The sequence below is a fragment of the Colletes latitarsis genome, chromosome 1, assembly GCF_051014445.1.
Source record: "Colletes latitarsis isolate SP2378_abdomen chromosome 1, iyColLati1, whole genome shotgun sequence".
In the NCBI taxonomy this organism is placed as follows: domain Eukaryota; kingdom Metazoa; phylum Arthropoda; class Insecta; order Hymenoptera; family Colletidae; genus Colletes; species Colletes latitarsis.
In genome coordinates this window covers 49,884,037-49,904,279 of record NC_135134.1, presented here as the reverse complement: position 1 = coordinate 49,904,279, position 20,243 = coordinate 49,884,037, and the positions used below count along the sequence as shown (strand labels likewise).

The 20,243-nt window shown below is 40.4% G+C and overlaps 1 protein-coding gene across 8 annotated transcripts in view; it reads right to left on the bottom strand.

The window, feature by feature from the left end:
- Unc-13 (unc-13) overlaps positions 1-19,025 on the bottom strand; it is a 207,188-nt gene extending 188,163 nt beyond the window's left edge. For 7 of the 8 annotated variants that reach the window (XM_076768674.1, XM_076768733.1, XM_076768697.1 and 4 more), the window contains exons 1-2: positions 18,452-19,025; positions 12,839-13,623 (exon numbers count right to left, since the gene is read on the bottom strand). The gene's annotated coding sequence lies outside the window, so the exon portion shown is untranslated. Of the gene's footprint in view, positions 1-12,838; positions 13,646-18,451 lie in introns of those variants that run through there. The other variant, XM_076768684.1, reaches the window with a different exon arrangement.
- Positions 19,026-20,243: the final 1,218 nt, after the last annotated feature.

Sequence of the window (20,243 nt, the reverse complement as noted above, 5' to 3'; positions counted from 1 at the left end):
TTCGAGGGGGATGAGAGATTGTTTTCCTATTTTTACGATCTATATTTATAAGTTTTCTCAAAGAAACGACCTTCGAAAACTCGATCGAGCCGGCGAACAAACACGAGACTTTATTGAATCCGTGTGCTCCGGCTACCCCGACGCGTTCCAAGTTCCCTAAACTCCTTCGTTTCGTAGATACTTATTATTTACTACCTCGAATGTTACACGTAGCGACACGCGAGATTCTCGATGCATCTTTCTCAGTGACGCGCGTTCTGTGCGTAAATTTCAACGTCGTTGGACTTCCATCGATTTTGAAAAATGAAAATTTCCAACCGGTTACATTTCGTTCGAAAAATGAAGTTAATTTTTCCTCCGGTGCAATTTAATTTAATTTGCTTTAAAACGATACGATTAATGAACATTCAAAGAACACAAGTATGCTGCGATCGTCTGATAAATTTAACCGAAAATTTTGAAAGATATTACACGGAATATTAGAGAATTCTTGCGGTTTCAATACGACGAAATGACCATCATATTTCCCTCGAATCACCGACGCAATATTGGATATCTATTTTACTCGACGATGTACAACGTGGAACCGTGGAGCGATTATCCCATTCGCCGCGATTTCATGCCATTAAATTCTCGGGAAGAAAACGAAATAGAAAATATTTCATATTACGAACGTTCTGCAACACGAGAGAATAATGAAAAATTACTGCGGCCATTAATTACAGTACAGAAAGTAGAAAACGCGGACGAGTCATTAATTATAAAACTTTGGTTCTGTTTCGATGTCGATAACCATCGTATCGAGTGCCTGTTATATTTATAAAATGTAAATAACTTCAACGTACAGTGCAATTTATCTTTCGTGGTTAAAAATATGAAACTACGTTTAAAAATATCATGAACGATGTACGTCTGTACGAATTACTTAATTTTAACTTCTATATTCGCAAGCGACGTTGATATTTAGAAGTTTTCTTTTAAACGGTTCGCTCCGCGGACGATTCGACGTGGATTACTTCGCAACGAAAGTGTTTCCTCGCGGTGCAAGTACGTAGCCGAGGTATTTCTTCTGTAAGGCGGATGAAAGACAAGTGGAACGGTAAGCGAAACGTTTCCAGTTGCTCGGAGTATAAAACGAAACGAGTTTCTTTTTAACCCTTTAATTCATACATTTTTTTTTCTCGAGCACGGATAAAAATTATCGCGTACAAAGTGTCGCGAAACTTCCAAAAGAAACGTTCAATTATTTTCGACTTCCGTTTGTGCACATTTTTAATAATTACAAATTCGCGCGAAAAAATATAGGTCAAAATAAATAGTAACGTTTCCTCTCTGGTTAAACACAAATTCATATAACATTTACCATAAAATTCGAATATTTAAACTTGGGGAACGAGATATTTAAAATCTGCGAAGCGTAGAAATAAAATATTTAATTAAGTTTTCACTTTTCCCGCGATAAAAGATTGGGATCATAGGATTAACGGAGAATAGCGACCCACTTGTGGACGAAACTCGGTGCGAATTTGACGATTGACAGGGCATATTACCGCTGCCCGAGTCTCTCGCGATAAACGAAAGAACCAAGTTAACGGAAAGAAAAAAGCAAAGAAGAGTCGGGATTCGGGGGGAACAATGAAAAACCTCGGGATCTGAGACGGTGAACCGGCCCCGACAATAGGAGTGGAAGAAAACGAGGAAAAGCGAATCTCCGCGGGAAGCGGAGAGAATGGCGAAACGGAGTCAACGACTCGAGAACTGCCGGTATCGATTGCAAATATTTAAAGTGCTAGGTCAGAGACGAGAGAGTGCTCGAACCGGAGCCCGCCCCCCGCGAATAAGTAAATAATGAAGCGGACGAGGGCGAAACAGAGTGTGTGCCCCGCGTGTCGCACAGGCTCGGTTAAACCGCTTTAGTTGCCGATGGAAACGAGTAGCTTTCCAACAACTTCGCGGCGTGTGCCATCACGCGACAATCCTCTTGTTCGGTCTACAATCATGGCCCACCAGCGTCGCGGGAACCCACTTTGTACGCATTAAGGAGCAAACGCGGGAATTTTCAACGTCATAAAAGTTTAACAAAGTCCATCTCCATTCTCTTTAACCCTCATCGAAAGGCCAAAACTGATTATCACGTTTGAGACTCGTGGTCAGGTACTATCCAGTGATGACTTGTTGGCTAGGTATCTACAAACTAAAGGGAGCAAGGGTAATTAGAAGGTCTACGCGCCGCCATAGAGGCCCACTCTGGCGTCATGCTGCATAATGGTAGGGTCTCCATAACCACGAGAGATACATTTTTGTCCTATTCACGGCTAGTATTTTGAGCGTACGGTCACGCCAATGCCTCTCAGTCTTGATAGTCTATCAGGATAGTACTATCCAGTGATGATTTGTTGGCTAGGCACCTACAAACTAAACGGAGCAAGGGCAAGAAGAGAAGGTCTTCGCGGCACCGTGGAATGGCTCGAAGCTGTCCATTTACAAATTTCTTTTTCTCGATACCTTTTTATTATCAGGGAAATTTTTAAGGGCCCAACCTCGCTAATTACCGAAGACAGTTTTATCGACGTTTGAATCGGCGCGTTCGAAGCAAACATGGTTCGATTATTTGGGAAATATACTCGCGACGGAAGCGAGTTTCGCCTTTGTGCACGCGATCCCTGTTAATCGCTAGAGGGGAATCATTAGGCGTGGGGTTGGAGCCGACGCGTCCCAGCCGGGAGAAACTGCGAACGCTAAACGCAAATTGGATCCCACGGGGATTCAATTTTAAAGCGACGATGCGAACGAAAACGGCGGAACATAGCGGAACGAAGATCTCGCAGGACGCGACGGAATTGCAAATTCGCTGGATCATCCGTGGACCGTTCCACGTTAAGGGGAGAACGGGGGGCCGGTTGGTTCGAGGACGGAGAAACGGGGGATTGCAGGTTGGTTAACGCGAGCAATGCCTCGGAGGCTGCATCCTGTTTTGCATCGTCGCTTATCGTCGGACCGCAGTCGATGTTCTTGAAACAATTACACGCGTCCTCCGCGCGGGAACGTCGCCATCAATCTCTCGTCCGATGGACGAAACCGTCGTCAAAGGCTCGACGTGGCTCGGGACGCTTTTAAGCGTCTCTTTGGATCGTCGACGGCGCCTGGTAATTATCGCATTGTCTGAACGGAGGATGCTGATGGCGATTCTGCAAAGGTTTTCTCGTTCGAAATTACACGAGACAGAATGGTGCTTGTGTATTCTTTTATACGCCAAATTAATTCTATACGTATGTACGGATATGTGAACATAGTGTGCAAAAATCACTTGTTGCTTACTGGTTTCTCAACCCCAATAATAGAATTTTTTAGAATTATAACGAGAAAGTTGATGGTACGAAGGAATAAATTATCAATTCTTTGATTTTTAGAGAGAAATGAAACAAATTAATTTCATACATATGTACGGAGAAAACATAGTGTGCAAAAATCACTTGTTGCTTGCTGGTTTCTCAACCCCAATAATAGAATTTAATTGAATGTTTTAGAATTGCAACGAAGAAGTTGATGGTACGAAGGAATAAATTATCAATTCTTTGATTTTTAGAGAGAAATGAAACAAATTAATTTCATACATATGTAAGGAGTAAACATAGTGTGCAAATATCACTTGTTGCTTGCTGGTTTCTCAACCCCAATAATAGAATTTAATTGAATTTTTTAGAATTGCAACGAAGAAGTTGATGGTACGAAGAAATAAATTATCAATTCTTTGATTTTTAGAGAGAAATGAAACAAATTAATTTCATACATATGTAAGGAGTAAACATAGTGTGCAAATATCACTTGTTGCTTACTAGTTTCTCAACCCCAATAATAGAATTTTTTAGAATTAAAACGAGAAAGTTGATGGTACGAAGGAATAAATTATCAATTCTTTGATTTTTAGAGAGAAATGAAACAAATTAATTTCATACATATGTAAGGAGTAAACATAGTGTGCAAAAATCACTTGTTTCTTACTAGTTTCTCAACTCCAATAATAGAATTTTTTAGAATTATAACGAGAAAGTTGATGGTACGAAAGAATAAATTATCAATTCTTTGATTTTTAGAGAGAAATGAAACAAATTAATTTCATACATATGTAAGGAGTAAACATAGTGTGCAAATATCACTTGTTGCTTGCTGGTTTCTCAACCCCAATAATAGAATTTAATTGAATTTTTTAGAATTGCAACGAAGAAGTTGATGGTACGAAGAAATAAATTATCAATTCTTTGATTTTTAGAGAGAAATGAAACAAATTAATTTCATGCATATGTACGGAGTAAACATAGTGTGAAAAAATCACTTGTTGCTTGCTGGTTTCTCAACCCCAATAATAGAATTTAATTGAATGTTTTAGAATTGCAACGAAGAAGTTGATGGTACGAAGGAATAAATTATCAATCGTTTGATTTTTAGAGAGAAATGAAACAAATTAATTTCATACATATGTGAGGAGTAAACATAGTGTGCAAAAATCACTTGTTGCTTACTAATTTCTCAACCCCAATAATAGAATTTAATTGAATTTTTTAGAATTGCAACGAAAAAGTTGATGGTACGAAGGAATAAATTATCAATTCTTTGATTTTTAGAGAGAAATGAAACAAATTAATTTCATACATATGTACGGAGAAAACATAGTGTGCAAACATCACTTGTTGCTTACTAGTTTCTCAACCCCAATAATAGAATTTTTTAGAATTATAACGAGAAAGTTGATGGTACGAAGGAATAAATTATCAATTCTTTGATTTTTAGAGAGAAATGAAACAAATTAATTTCATACATATGTAAGGAGTAAACATAGTGTGCAAAAATCACTTGTTGCTTACTAGTTTCTCAACTCCAATAATAGAATATTTTAGAATTAAAACGAGAAAGTTGATGGATACGGGGAACCAAATTATTAATTTTTCTTTGATTTTTAGAGAACTGAAACCTCGAGGTTGGAGATCCTTGGCCTGTTAAAACTGTTGAAAAATTTTCTGCGACGGTTCAAGTAATTTTGTTTCGACACCTTTTCCAGGAAAATTGCAGGAAAAGCATCAGAAATGCTTGAATAAGTGATAATATGACAAAGTATAGAGGGTGGATGGTTCTTCTCCGTCCGAATTCATCGATCGCTGCCAGCGTCAGATTTGCTACGCGTAATCGAGCGTTATCTTGATGGAAACGCGTTCCCTATTAAGCAAATCCGACAGTTTTATTTTCATTGTTGACTGCGATCGTTCCAGTCGCGAACGATAAACTACCACATTAATCGGTCGCGATCCAACGGCTCGAGGTGAATTATTTCTACACTGGCAAATAGAGAGGAAACTTTTCTATGGGCGTAGACCCAGTTTCGTCTATTGGCAGCGTCAGTGTCTCCTACGCTTAATACTGCGGTACGAGATCCATTTTTCTTCCTCCGTAACGATTCGATTCAGAACGGTTTGCATTTCAAACGAGAAAGAGGAATATGCCAGTCCTCCTTTTTTTGCACAAGATTTGCCTCTCACGGTTCTTGCTGTCCAATCCCCTGCACTTTTTACCCTTTTTTCGAGTATCGATGGATGGTACAGTGAATTAAATTCCATTCCTCGGGTAGCGCTTGGATCATCGCAACCAGACTACGATTACGCTCTATAATGGTTTAATTTTTTTTTACGAAACGATACGTAACATTTAAATCACAGAAAATATTTTAATAATTTGTCGTGCTTCTGACCGTGTTGCTTGCTCGAGTACGAAATCAATGCATTTTACATTAATCCTTGCAAACTCGTCGAAGCTAGTGCAATAACGGCTTTATTGTCCAACCACAAACAGGGTTTATTCGTTGTTACGGCTTCCCATAATTTAATTATAACTGTTAGTCAACTGTAACTATTAATGCCGCCCCCTTGGATACGCTCTGCATATTTAATACACTTCACCGATTACGACGCCGTATAATCGTTATTTTATCACCTATGCTTTTCTTCCTATCTGCACGATCATAGCTTGCGGCGAGGGATTACAGTTATCAACTGTGTAGCACCGTGCTACCTTAATATCATACTGGAATGATTGCAATCAGGAGCGAGCAATAGTTAAGGCCTAACGTTAGCGTCTGCAATTACCCTAGCTGAGAACTTGCTGGTGTTTCCCATCTATATCTTCGGCAAAGTCGAAGATAGACCTACATCGATTAAATAATTTACGTGATTACACTATCTTTGTATCTTTTTTTTTTTTGCGACAAAAGTCGAACGAAAATACGATCGAACGTTTTAAACGATTTTTATTCCGGAGACTTCGTCGAAGCTTGCTATTTCAAGAAGTGGATGTAACTCTCGCATTATATGGCCACATCTACTGTATATGGTACACACTTTTAGACTCGCTGTGCCAGACTTTCCCACAATTTTGTCGCATTCTGTATTAAAGAAGAAATACTTTATTCCGCGTCTCTTACGGCTGCGTCCTGCGCGTGAGTGGACTCTAGACTTTATTGCAAATTGTATTATAAATTCTATACTTGGTAGAAATACGATTCTATAGTAACTGGAGCGAGAAGGAACTGTTCTACGAAATTAGTTAACTTTTCCATCGATAAAAATTGCATCGAATAATCCACACAAATTATTGATTACTGTTTAAACATATCTGTCGATAGATTTGTATGGATATTTCACTAATTCCAGAAAAACAGAATCGTCGACTGGATGCCAGGAATGGATCCCGTGCGCCAAAGCGCGGTAAACTTCCTGTAATTATCTCGAAACCAAGATGTCCCGATCCCAAGCGTTAATATTCAACCACCAATCCAGGTTGGCCAACTTCCTCCGATTTCAACGATAATTAATATCCGCCGGTGTTGCTAATAACCGGGCCGGTCGACTCAGTTGGCAGTAAGTAGCGCAAACCGAAATTGGAACGCCGCCATTGCGTCGATTATCTTCGACCATGCCGTTCACCAGTTCAAAGCGTTCAATTTTTCATCGAGTGGTTTACCGTCCACGTTCCAAACGAATCGGGATCCACTTAAACTCGTCCCAAATACTGGCAACACCTTTGCTCGGGTCACTTTTGTAATCGCGGTTACGTATACACGACTTTACAGCGATTTAACGAACGATAAAATTTTAATTTGCACCGACCAGCAACGGCCAACGATATCTCGACGATCGAAAGGAAAGATCGTTCCAAGCTGTTTATTTTTGCCCCTTGCAGAATTACGGTTATTTAATGCATTTACAAAAATTGAAAATAAATTGGAGAATTAATATACAGGGTGTTGGGCTATCCCTGGGAGACATTTTAATGGGAGATTCTAGAGGCCAAAATAAGACGAAAATCAAGAATACCAATTTGTTGATGGAGGCTTCGTTAAAAAGTTATTAACAATTAAAGTTCTGCTGGTAATGAATTTTTTTCTCGAAAATGCGCAAGATTTCGGGGGTATGTCTATTCACCAAAAATGCTTGTAATCGACCCCCGCAAATAAAAATAATTTTTTTAAAACGATTTGAAATGTTTTAATTTCGTCGAAAAATTTGTCCACATTCTTGAATTTTTTTCTCGAAACTGCGTAGGATTTCGGGGGTAGGTCTATTCACCAAAAATTACTGTAATTGACCCCCGCAACTGAAAATAATTTTTTTAGAACGATTTGAAAAATTTTTTTTTCGTCGAAAAATTTAGGCACCTACCCCCTGTCAATTTTTCTTAAAAATTAGTTTTTCATTTTTAGTCATTTTGTTTGGCGCTCTACAGAAAAGTTGTCTAATTCTGTTTCATTGAAATATATTCACTATTATAGGAGTTATAGCTGATTGAAAAATGGACCATTTTTATGGGGTTTTTCTCATTTTGCGGGGTCAAGGAACAACTTTCCGAATATTTTTATAATTGCTACATATTCTACACTAAAATACGCGGCGTTTGGCTTTTTGAACATTAAAATCGTCCAATCCGTTCAGAAGTTATGACGTTTTAAACATACGCACGAAATTTCAGTGAAACATATCGATGGTATGGTCAGACATTACATTTTCGGTAAGGAATTTTTTTCTCGAAAGTGCGTAGGATTTCGGGGGTATGTGTAATGACCAAAAATGATTGTAATTAACCCCCGCAACCGAAAATAATTTTTTCAAAACGATTTGAAATTTTTTTTTCGTCGAAAAATTTCACCCCTTCTCAAATTTTTTTCTCGAAAGTACGTAGGATTACGGGGTTATGTCTATTCACCAAAAATGCTTATAATTGGCCCCTACAACAGAAAATATTTTTTCCAGAACGATTTGAAATTTTTGAATTTAATTGTTAATAACTTTTTAACGAAGCCTCCATCAACAAATTGGTATTCGTGATTATCGTCTTATTTTGGCCTCTAGGATTCCCCATTACAATTGTTCCCAGGGATGGCCGAACACCCTGTATATTGTCGATCTCGACCTCAGTTTTTAAAAGAGAAAATAATCACTCGTATATTTTTCTGTCATTGTTATCTGGATATTTTGAATATACACTGCGATATAAATAATTTCGTAATAATTTCGCATTCCTATCGCTAAAAATTTTAGAGCAGATAATAGGGCAAATAATTGATCTATCAAGAGCACAGTTTCCAAAGTACTTATTTAAATCAATTCCCCGACAATTTCTCGTTATTATTCATGGGGGTGGAAATTATTCATGGCAAGAAAGACTGAATAAGAGAAGCATCTTGACCCCGCTTACGTTCGATTGTCCAGCCACCTGTTCCCTTCGATTCGAACGAGGTCTCTCTTTACGATCGTTTGATCATCTAACGGAGGAGAGGGGGGAATCAGAAATATTGCATCGGAGTGTACGGAACATTAAGTCGGAGCTCTAATGGCGGACAATGAAGAGGCAAGATGGTAAATGCGAGGGAAGTCGGCCATGTCAACAAGTGTCTTGGCACGTTCGGACGGTTTTTCACACCGAAATGTCTTCCTGGCGAAACTCCTAAAGGCGTTTCGTTCTCACGCGATGCGGCCCGGAAATTACTGGAAGTGTCTGCCACTGCCAAACGGCCAAAAGTTTAACGTTTACAAGCGACGATCGCGTTCGCCGTTCGAATGATTTAGCGCGGACAACTTCTTCCCCCGTAACGTTGAGGGATCGCATCACGCGCTTCGTTTTACGATCCTCCATCATCTCGTAATATGAACCGTAAAAACCATACTGGTTTTTTTCACGCGACGAACACACAATTTTTTTAAATTTATGGACTTCTCCAAGTCATATATGAGAGCAAGATTCCTCTCAAATTAATAAAACCTTATATTTTAAAATAGGATAACCGTGCTAGCAAATTTAAACCCAGCAACACTTATTTTCTATATTTAGTTGGTTTAAAGAAAACAGAATTAACAAAAATTTATGCCCTTCTCGAAGTTATACAGGATGTTCGTCCAGCCCGGGGAAAAATTTTAATGGGAGATTCTAGAGGTAAAAATAAGAAGAAAATCAAGAATAATAATTTGTTGATTGAAGCTTCGTTAAAAAGTTATTAACGTTTAAAATTTCGCTCGTACTGAATTTTTTTCTCGAAAATACGCAGTATTTCGGGGGTATGTCTATTCACCAAAAATGATTGTAATTGACCCCCGCAACCGAAAATAATTTTTCCAAAACGATTTGAAAATTTTTTTTTTCCTTCGAAAAATTTCGTCCTTTTCGAATTTTTTTCTCGAAAGTGGGTAGAATTTCGAGGATATGTCTAATTACGAAAAATGATTGTAATTGACCCCCGCAACCGAAAATAATTTTTCCAGAACGATTTGAAATATTTTTTTTCCGTCGAAAAATTTCACACCTTTTCGAATTTTTTTCTCGAAAGTGGGTAGAATTTCCAGGATATGTCTAATGACGAAAAATGATTGTAATTGACCCCCGCAACCGAAAATAATTTTTCCAGAACGATTTGAAATATTTTTTTTCCGTCGAAAAATTTCAGGGAAACATGTCAATATATGGTTAGGCATTAGATTTTCGGTAAGGAATTTTTTTCTCGAAAGTGGATAGGAATTCGAGGGTATATCTCATGACCAAAAATGATTGTACTTGACCCTCGCAACCGAAAATAATTTTTCCAAAACGATTTGAAAATTTTTTTTTTCCTTCGAAAAATTTCACACCTTTTCGAATTTTTTTCTCGAAAATGGGTAGAATTTCGAGGATATGTCTAATGACCAAAAATGATTGTAATTGACCCCCGCAACTGAAAATAATTTTTCCCAGGGGTGACTGAATACCCTGTATATCGATGCAAGATTCCTCTCAAATTAATAAAATTTCATATTTTATAATAGGATAACCGTGCTAGTCAAATTTAAACCCAGCAACATCCATTTTCTATATTCAGTTGGTTTAAAGAAAACAGAACTAACGTCTGTCCACGTGATCATGCTTTCATAAATTTTAATCAAAGATCGACACAGCCACGTCTCAAAGAGTTATCCCCTCCTGAGACGACTAGCCAAGCGAACTAGATGATCCTGCATGTTTTATGGCACGGTGTCTCGTAGAATTTTCTTGTTGACTTCCAGAGGGGATGCTGCCGGAATCCTTACGGGACGAAACGTTCTTTTACCGTGACGCGAAAACTTAATTGGAACCAACGACACGGAAAGATTTGGTCACCGAGAAAAAGACGGGCAAACTGTGTCGAAAGAATTCCGGAAAAATTCTAATTACGTATTAAAATTACTGTAATTTACATTAAGTAATCCTTGAGGACGTAAACGTTCGTCGAAAGTTCATTTTCTAAAACTTCGATCGTTATTTTGAATCGAAGACGGTAAACGAAACAGAATTCCAGATTTAACGGTGAACATTCTATTTACTTTTAATGTAATAGATTTCCGTTCGTTGCTTCTAATTCTCGCCTATGGAATGAAGGGGTCAGCACACAAATTTCGTTAACAATGTTGAGGAACTTAAACAGTGAGTTGAATATGCATGGCTATTCCAGAGTACGGGGTGGGTTCAGAAATTCTCGAGCGAAAAGGTACAATACAAGGACGATGAAAAATTTAAAAGCTCGCATTCAAACGGGAACCATTGCTTCGACCAGTTTCTATGAAATGTAATTGTAGGAATATTCATTTCTAGCTGTAAATACACCCGTGGACGTATTAGAGAAATATTTCTATGAAACAACTGTTTTTTTAAGTATTTTCGAAGATGATCTAGCAAGAACAAATAAAAATCATATTATTTTCTTGTAATTTTTTTAGTGTCGGATAATAAGAATCTGTTAATTCGCGATGACAAATAATCGAGCACCGCGAATGGAGTAATTTCGTCGCGAGGAACAGGAATATCGCGACGTGGTGGCTGAAAATTCGACATTCATACGATGTTTAACGAAGAGAATAGCGACACAGCATTGTTCTTAAAACAATGAGCACCCTTGGAACGCATCATTCTCATTCTTAGATGACGTCCTGGAAGAAAAACACGGTCGCGATAAAGATAAGGAACGCTATACAGCACCACCTGCTGAATCACTCCGAACAATACATCCATTTTGAAGTCATTCTCAAGCCCTCAGACATTTCTTACAGTGAAATTTTAGTCGACCACGTTTCTGAAAAAATTTCTAATTCCCCTGAACGGAATTACGTCCAATAAAGAAAATTACTACCAAACGATTCGGTGCACAGGGAAGTCAGTACAGTCGAATACTAATGAACTCGACCAAAGAAATGCGTCTGAGTAGATTCAGTTAATTACTGGGTGGCGGAGGAAGTCTGTACGATCAGAAAAATCCAATGGAACGAATAAACTCGACTAAATCGTTTCGCTAAATTACTCGATTAGATTCTAGAGCGTACCCTACACAGTAAATTGCTAAATTACTCGTCATTCGACTAAATTGCGTGCCTCAACTAGCCGCATACTTCGCAGCGGTTTCGGTCACTTAGGCGTTCGATGCTTAAATTTACTTTACATAACTTCAATTTATTACTCTCTGGCAATTACACTGCAATCGTTCATTAGCTCGTTTGCAAAGTTCCGCGTAAAAATTGATGACCACAGAATGAATAACAATTTTTTACCATTTGAAATCGCAGTTGTAAAACGATACGAAGCGAGGGAAAAATCACAGAAATTCTTCGATATTGGGATTCCCAATTTCCACGAAGAGTGGAAAAAATATTTAAATGAAATGGTGCATGTTTCGATAAAGTTCGAGCCTCGAAATGAGACATTTACTTCTAAAAATAAGCGTTCGATTTTACTCTCTAGAACGCTAAGAATGGAGAGTCGTGGCGTCTTCTAACACAGATTAACTGCTGAACGTAATAGTACGTTCATTTCTAAAGATAACGCGAGGTCACAGCAGCGCGAAACGAGGAGCTCCTACGTCATCGTTACATCGTCCACTAAAAAATATCGTTCCACGAATCCGTTTCAGATTGTTTTTTACAGCTAAGTTTGTGCGTTCTTAACGCTAGGTTTACGGTACGCATAAATATTATTTTTTAGCAATTTATGTTGAACTGAATTGTTGCAATGATATGGATGTATACTCTAATTAAAAGAAAAACTGCGTTTCAATGCAACTGTCAACGTAGCGAATTATAATAAAAATATGCGCAACGATACGGTCAAATAGTACAAAAAATTAAACAAACCATTAAAGTCCAGAAGGATTTCGTAAACAGTCTGGTGGATCCTCGGAGGATCTTTAGATCTCGATTAGATTGAAAATGGGGTTTGCACCATGGAAAACTGTGCCAGCGAGCTCGTTGGGTCGAACGCTCGTATAGTAAAGAGTAATATAACTACTGCATCGCTGCCTTACCTTTGAAACGACGCGGAAGCCAGAGCTTCCGGTTCACAACGGCGAAGTCTTAACTGCAGATTAAACCAGGTACAACCATTGTGCGGGTCCAAACTCGAGGACCCGTCGCGCACTATATCTACAAATACGTTTCGTAGGCCGTTTACCCGCTCCTCTCTTCACCTCGCCCGTCTCTTCTTCGTTGTCAGCTTTCGTTTGTATCCTTCTTAGCCGGAGGTAGATTCAAAGAACCGCTAACAGGAGTGAAACCGCTTAAGACGAGTTAGAATACTAGTAATTGAACTAGGCGAAATACGTAACACGACGATACGAATAGTAATTGACAGCATTCGTTTCCTTTGGTCGTTAACCGCCGACTTGCGCAGCTTCGGTGTCTCGTTTCAACGTCGATATATGCTCGTTAAACTATTATTTACCAAGTAATTACCGTAGAATCTTTAAACTTCGAACGAGTAGATAAAAACAAATAGATTCGAGTCGCTCGCGCGAATTAATAATTATTCCTCTTTGATAGATATATTAATAATTCTCTCCGTCGATCCTCAAACGTCGACCGTCGATATATCATTAATTGTACGTTCGTTATCGTCGACGAACTCGCATCCAATAATACGCGTTCATTCGCTGTCGATATGTCGGCCTGTTCCCACGCGTTCGATTCAACTCCTCGTCGTTTCCATCCTTCACGGCGACGGGCTTCCTCGCGTTGGCGAGTTTTCCAAATTTCCCGGAGAAACCACTCCTCGATCGTGACACTGTTAACTTCCACTCGATCGTTCCGCCCTCTGAAATCGTCAACTCGATGCACCAAGGAATCGCGGGGAGCGGGCTCGATGCTCAACGATTCGTCTTTCCGCCGCGATTTTTGTCGCTAAATACGCTACCCCCCCGAACGAGCAGAAAATTTTAACGCGATCCTCGAGCTGCCACCGCGAGATAAGCGAACGCGTCAGCAAAGAAGGCTCAAACAGCCGTCCATTAAAAGCGTCGTTGGTTTAAACGTTCATGAAATTTTATGAAGTTTACGTCGAGCGATGCTTATTGAAAATCTGAGACCTTTTCGACCCGATACCATCCTCAGGTTTCATTTAATATAAATTATTATTCCGATTTTACGTTTAATGTAAATTAAAATTGCGTTTGAGAGCGAAGAATATAGGCAGTCAACGTTTCATGTAGCCATTGCAAAGTCTGGACATTGGGAGCGTTGCTGCTTTATTTTTAATAATGGAACTGAAAGGGAGAATGGCAGGAGTACGAGATATATTTTTATAATGGACGCGAGAAGAGCTTATCAATTATTAAATATTAACCAGGACGCAAAATACCTATATTTTCGTGTTACTAACGTGTATATTCAGGGAGATTCTAGAAATCATAATAAGACAAAAATCAAGAATACTAATTTGTTGATGGAGATTTCGTTAAAAAGTTATTAACGATTAAAGTTCCGCCCGTACTGAATTTTTTTCTAGAAAGTGGGTAGAATTTCAGGGGTAGGTCTATTCACCAAAAATTATTGTAATTGACCCCCGCAACTGAAAATAATTTTTTTAGAACGATTTGAAAGATTTCTTTTTCGTCGAAAAATTTAAGCACCTACCCCCTGTCAATTTTTCTTAAAAATTAGTTTTTCATTTTTAGTAATTTCGTTTGACGTCCTACAGAAAAGTTGTCTAATAGTTTTTTATAAGTACCAATGAGCTCTACTTCAGAAAAAAGTTTCATTGAAATATATTCACTATTGTAGGAGTTATAGCTGATTGAAAATTGGACCATTTTTATGAGGTTTTTCTAACATTACGGGGTCAAGGAACAACTTTCCGAATATTTTTATAATTGCTACATATTCTACACTAAAATACGCGGCGTTTGGCTTTTTGAACATTAAAATTGTCCAATCCGTTCAGAAGTTATGACGTTTTAAAGATTCGCATGAACTTTCAGTGAAACATATCGATGGTATGGTCAGACATTACATTTTCGGTAAGGAATTTTTTTCTCGAAAATGCGCAGGATTTCGGGGGTATGTGTAATGACCAAAAATAATTATAATCGACTCTTGCAACCGAAAATAATTTTTTTCAGAATGATTTCAAAAATTTTTTTTTTGCCAAAAAATTTCAGCACCTATCTAAATTTTTTTCTCGAAAGTGGGTAAAATTTCAGGGATATGTCTATTCACCGAAAATGCTTATAATTGACCCCTGCAACCGAAGATAATTTTTCCAGAACTATTTGAAATTTTTGAATTTAATTTGTTAATAACTTTTTAATGAAGCCTCAGTCAAGGAATTGATATTCTTGATTTTCGCCTTATTTTGGCCTCTAGAATCTCTCATTAAACTTTTTCCCAGGGGTGGCTGTACACGCTGCATAATAAAGTCTGATAACGTACTATTATTCTTGGTTTAATTCCATTTCCGCGATTGCATCGAACCGCAGTGACACAGTAGAACAATTTCGAGTTCCACGGGAGTTTTATCGGCGTCTTACATATTTCGTGTATCTCTTGGATCTTTCGTTTCGTCATTTTTATGGAACATTAACCCCGTGGCATCGGAATCACGTCTCTCGGGCGTGCATTTCGCGAGCCAAATATGTCAGGCACGTCTCCAGCACGTGATCGCTTTGTTACTATTAAACAAAGATTATTGATCCCGGTTGTATCGAATCGACGCTGGCCCCGTAATTATAAAACTGCCTTTAATAAAAATTTGTCCCTACTTTTTCGAAACACTAAAGAAACTTCGAATTCCCCGGAGGGCCATCGATCGTTTTTATTTGAAATCAAATTAGAATATCCCATCGTAATTTAACTCTTCCCAAAGACTCACGTAACTGGAAGCACATAGTCTATATTAACCATCGTGAATTTAATAAAAAAAATAACCAAAGAAATATTTCCGTAAAACGTTGAAATACTTTCGTTCCGTGTCACTTTAAGCAAACCTTTAAAGGGTCGAGAGCCAAGTGGTTGTCTCTGTATTGATGTTCTTCGTCGTTTTCGTTCCGTTTCGCGAGAAATACCGACATGCTCGTCGCGAGATATTACGTCGGCTGGGTAGTGCGAAAAAACAGCAAAGCTCTCCGACCCTCGACACTCAGCAAGTAATGGCCTTTAATGCAATAACACTGAAAGTTTAAACACGTGAACCTATTGCTGGCTCGCGTAGCGCAAAGTGAATGCAACGGTTCACGCAAAAAAACGGGTCCCGTGAATAATTATCGCTTCCTGCTTAACGAAATCACGATCAATACGAATTTCCTGCGCCTGTAATTACGATGGGGCAGGCATTACGTTCGGTAATAAGTTTCGATCCCTTCTAAAAGAACGTCGCTTCGCAATTTTGTCCTATTAAAAATTTTATCAAAAATTTCGAGCACGTAATTCTCAACGCCTCTCACCGATTGTGTACGTACCTACTAAATAAGTTTAAAATGGCCAACGTTTGAAAAAGCACGCGCCTTGAAACTTGGCGCGAACTCGTTACTCGGTATAATACTATTCCCATTCGCGACCATTGCGAAAAGTTCACGGGAAACGCAACGAGACTGCCAGCAACAGCCTCGATGCAACAAAGGGTGCTTTCTGGCGTAACGACGAAAAGGCTCGATCAATTCACGGAATATCGCGATCAAATATATTACGTCGCATTCCTAGCTCGGAGGACGAAGGCTTTTTAACCGTTTTCCCGTTTTACAGGCGCTCCGAGCAAAACACACGACACGTTGCACGGCATCGTAAAGGTAACCGCGAGCTACGCCAACTTGGTTTCTGTCGGGGCGAAAGCGACCCATTAACATGGAAATAAATCTTTATTTCGTAATAAAGAAACGCGATTCGCCGCGAAAGCGTTTCCAAAGCGTCGTCGTTGAACGAAATTCTTTTTTAAAGCGTCCGCGAAACGATACGTAAATTGATACTCGGTGTTCTCCGAAACAAAAGGGTGTAAATTTTATTTTCGTGATAAATTCGTTGGTTGTAGGAATAATTTCTTCGATCAGACTTTGAAAGACTGTACCTTGCATCGTCTTTATAGAAAAATTCAAAGATATTTCGTGGAACTCAGCCACAGCATCGATTTCTTCGTAAAAATCATCCCTCTGCGCGCACGCAATTACGCTCGTTGCATGATCGTTTTCGTTTGATAGAGCCGGAACGAAATACCACATTAAAGCGAAAGTCTGCTCTTTGAAATGAAAATTTCGCGAAAATTTATGACGACCCGTCGGTGATCGATCGGGCTACGGGACAAAAAGGAAAATAGGAATATCCCAAACGTTCCGACTCGCGTGCACACGTGTGTCTCTCTTTGCAGCGGAGTTAACGCGCTATTGACCTGCTAAACCAATTTCCGGGGTCGGAATTGCGGGAGATTTTTATTAGAGAGAACCATCGGATGAACCCGTTCGCCTCTGCCTACGTAATCCCCGTGCCCGCGCGATCGTGAATCGATCAAACAAAATCATTTCAACCGAAATACCAAACTTCGAAATCGGTCGAAACGTCGAGGTCGAAAAAATTTTACGTTCCTCGTGCAAATTGATTCCATTGAAAATTTAAAAGTCACAACGATGAAAATGTATGTATTTGGTCCACTTTGGGAGACTGACGCATCAGTGGTCGATTATGAACGTGGATTTAGCGAATAAGTGTTAATATTTGTCTCAGATTTTCAAGTTACACTAGTTTTATAGTTACAATTTTTGAGTCGCAAATAGAGCAGTTTGACCATTGAAATTGGATCATTGGAGATCAATTCAATAAAAAGGGACCAAGATTCAGATTGCAACGGAATAATTCAGATCAGAGCAATGCATTTCGACACGCGGTCACACAATAGAGCCAAAGTAGGTTATTGGCGTCAATATTAGCGAAATGAAAGAGAAATCAGATAAGGGAAACAGGAGCGACGACGAAACAGTGAATTCAGACAGTCGACCATGGGGCACGCAGTTTGGCTTGGAATGGCGAAATGTTCCTTTTCTAATTTTATTTTCTCGGAAGAGGATCGAACGTCCTCCTCGAATCACGATAAATTCTCACTCGGATCAAGTGAAACGAGGGTTGAAAATACAGTGCAGAATATTTCCCGCCGGTCTGTGTCGAAAATGGAAATAAAGTATTCGCGCGACCGTAAAATTCTCGTTCGGTTGCATAGCGCGCGAAGGATCGAAACGGGAGTCTTCCAGCAATTTGTTTCATTCCTCTCACGTTTCCGCGTCCCTAAGTTTCCCCGAGTTCATCGTCTTTTTACCGGCGAGCCCCCAGACACTGAAAGTTCGCGAAACGGAAGAAACGCGGGGAATTCGCATTATCGAGGATTCGTCTCCCTCGCCTTTCGAAGAAGCCTAGCCTCGACCCTTCCCGGGGAGTCGAAATTCCGCCGCTCGAAAGGACGCGGAAGGTTTTCCCCCGGTCGGAATTTTAATTCTCGGTAATCCCCCGTCCCCTCGCGGGGGCAGCGTACGAAGCGGAATTTCGTTCGGGGCATCGATTGCTCGCGCTCCCCGCGACACCTTCGAATTCCGGATTCGACGAGCACCGAAAATACTGCTCGTTGGATCGCGTCGAGGAGCACTGTACGCGTCGACGTTCCCCGCACTCACATCACGATCACGCAATTTCCCGGGCAGCTTCACCCGAGACGAACCGCGCTCCCTCGTGAAAAGCCACCCTCCTAGCGGCGATCGACGGACAGAGGCTGGCTAGCGACGGCCGACCAGCAGCCGTTTACATCTCGTATTCCGCGGCTTCTTCCTCGCCCCCGCGTCGAATCCCGGTTGCTTCTGGCGGAGGCGAGCCACGAGCACGGGAACGAGCTCACCCTCGAAACGCACTCACTCGACGGATCGGCCACGCGCGCACACGAGCCTCCCACGCCTAGGAGCCGCCGTTCGCGAAACGACTGAACGCGCGGCGTCCACGTCGCGGCGTTGGAAGGCCGTTCACACGGAAGGAAGCCCTGCCGGCGTACACGGAGCGCCGTCGCCGGCGGGACGTTGCACGGACGCCGACGCCGGCACTTCCTCGTTATCATCCCCGGCCTATCACGCCGTTAAAACGCCGCCGCGACGCGAAAGTCGACTGTACGCGCGACCAACCGAATGTGGGGCAAGGCTGACCCACGCACACGCGTCGACGTGTGGCCCGCCGTAAGCACCGGCTCTCGCTACTGCCGGTCGCCTGGCACAACGTGTGCCTCCGCTACTAAACCGCCGGTCCTCCCCCCCCCCTTCCACCCCCCACGCGCGATTCACCGCCCGAAGAGCGACCCCCTCCACGCGCGACGACGACGATCAACCGACGGAACCACCACCCTCTTGCATCTACGCCCGCGTGACTGCGACTGCGCGCAGTGGCGTACCGCGCCGCGGGCGCCCGAGCACCCCCACCCGACCGCGCCGTGGTTTAACCGACGGTCGATTTTTTTCCGGGGACGCCTCCGCCACGGGGAGCCTCTCGACTCGACCTTTTCGACGTCGTTTTCCGTTCCAGATTCTATGGAATTTTAAACCTCGTATCATCGATGCAGCGTACCTTTTCAACCCTTGTCTCAACCCTTAAATGCATGATCTTTTAATTTTGACAGAGAAAATATATTATACAGGCTGTTCGACTACCACTGGGAAAAATTTTCATGGGCGATTTTAGAGGGTAAAATAAGATGGAAATTGGGAATACCAATTTGTTGATCGAGGCTTCGTTAGAAAGTTACTAACGTTTAAAGTGCACGAGATAGTGTGCAATTTCAATTAAATACGTTTAGTATTGTAGAAGTTATGGACGTTTGAAAGTTGGACCATTGTTATGGGGGTTTTCTCACTTTACGGGGTCAGGGAACAATTTTTCGAACATTGTTAGAATTTCTACATATTCCTCGTTAAAATACGCGTTGTTTGCTTGTTTAAATATTAAAATCGTTCAATCCGTTCAGGAGTTATGGTGTTTTAAACATACGCATGAAATTTCAGTGAAACATATCGACGGTATGGTCAGACATTACATTTTCGGTAAGGAATTTTTTTCTTGAAAGTGCGTAGGATTTCGGGGGTATGTGTATTCATCAAAAATGATTGTAATTGACACCCTCAATCAAAAATAATTTTCCCAGAACGATTTGAAATTTTTAATTTTATCGAAAAATTCGTCCGCCTTTCTGAATTTTTTTCTCGAAACTGCGAAGGATTTCGGGGGTGTGTCTATTCACCAAAAATGATTGTAATTAACCCCTGCAACTAAAAATAATTTTTTTAAAACGAATTGAAAATTTTTTTTCCCTCGAAAAATTTCAGGGAAACATATCAATGTATGGTCAGACATTAGATTTTCGGTAAGGAATTTTTTTCTCGAAAGTGCGTAGGATTTCGGGGGTATGTCTATTCACCAAAAATGCTTAGA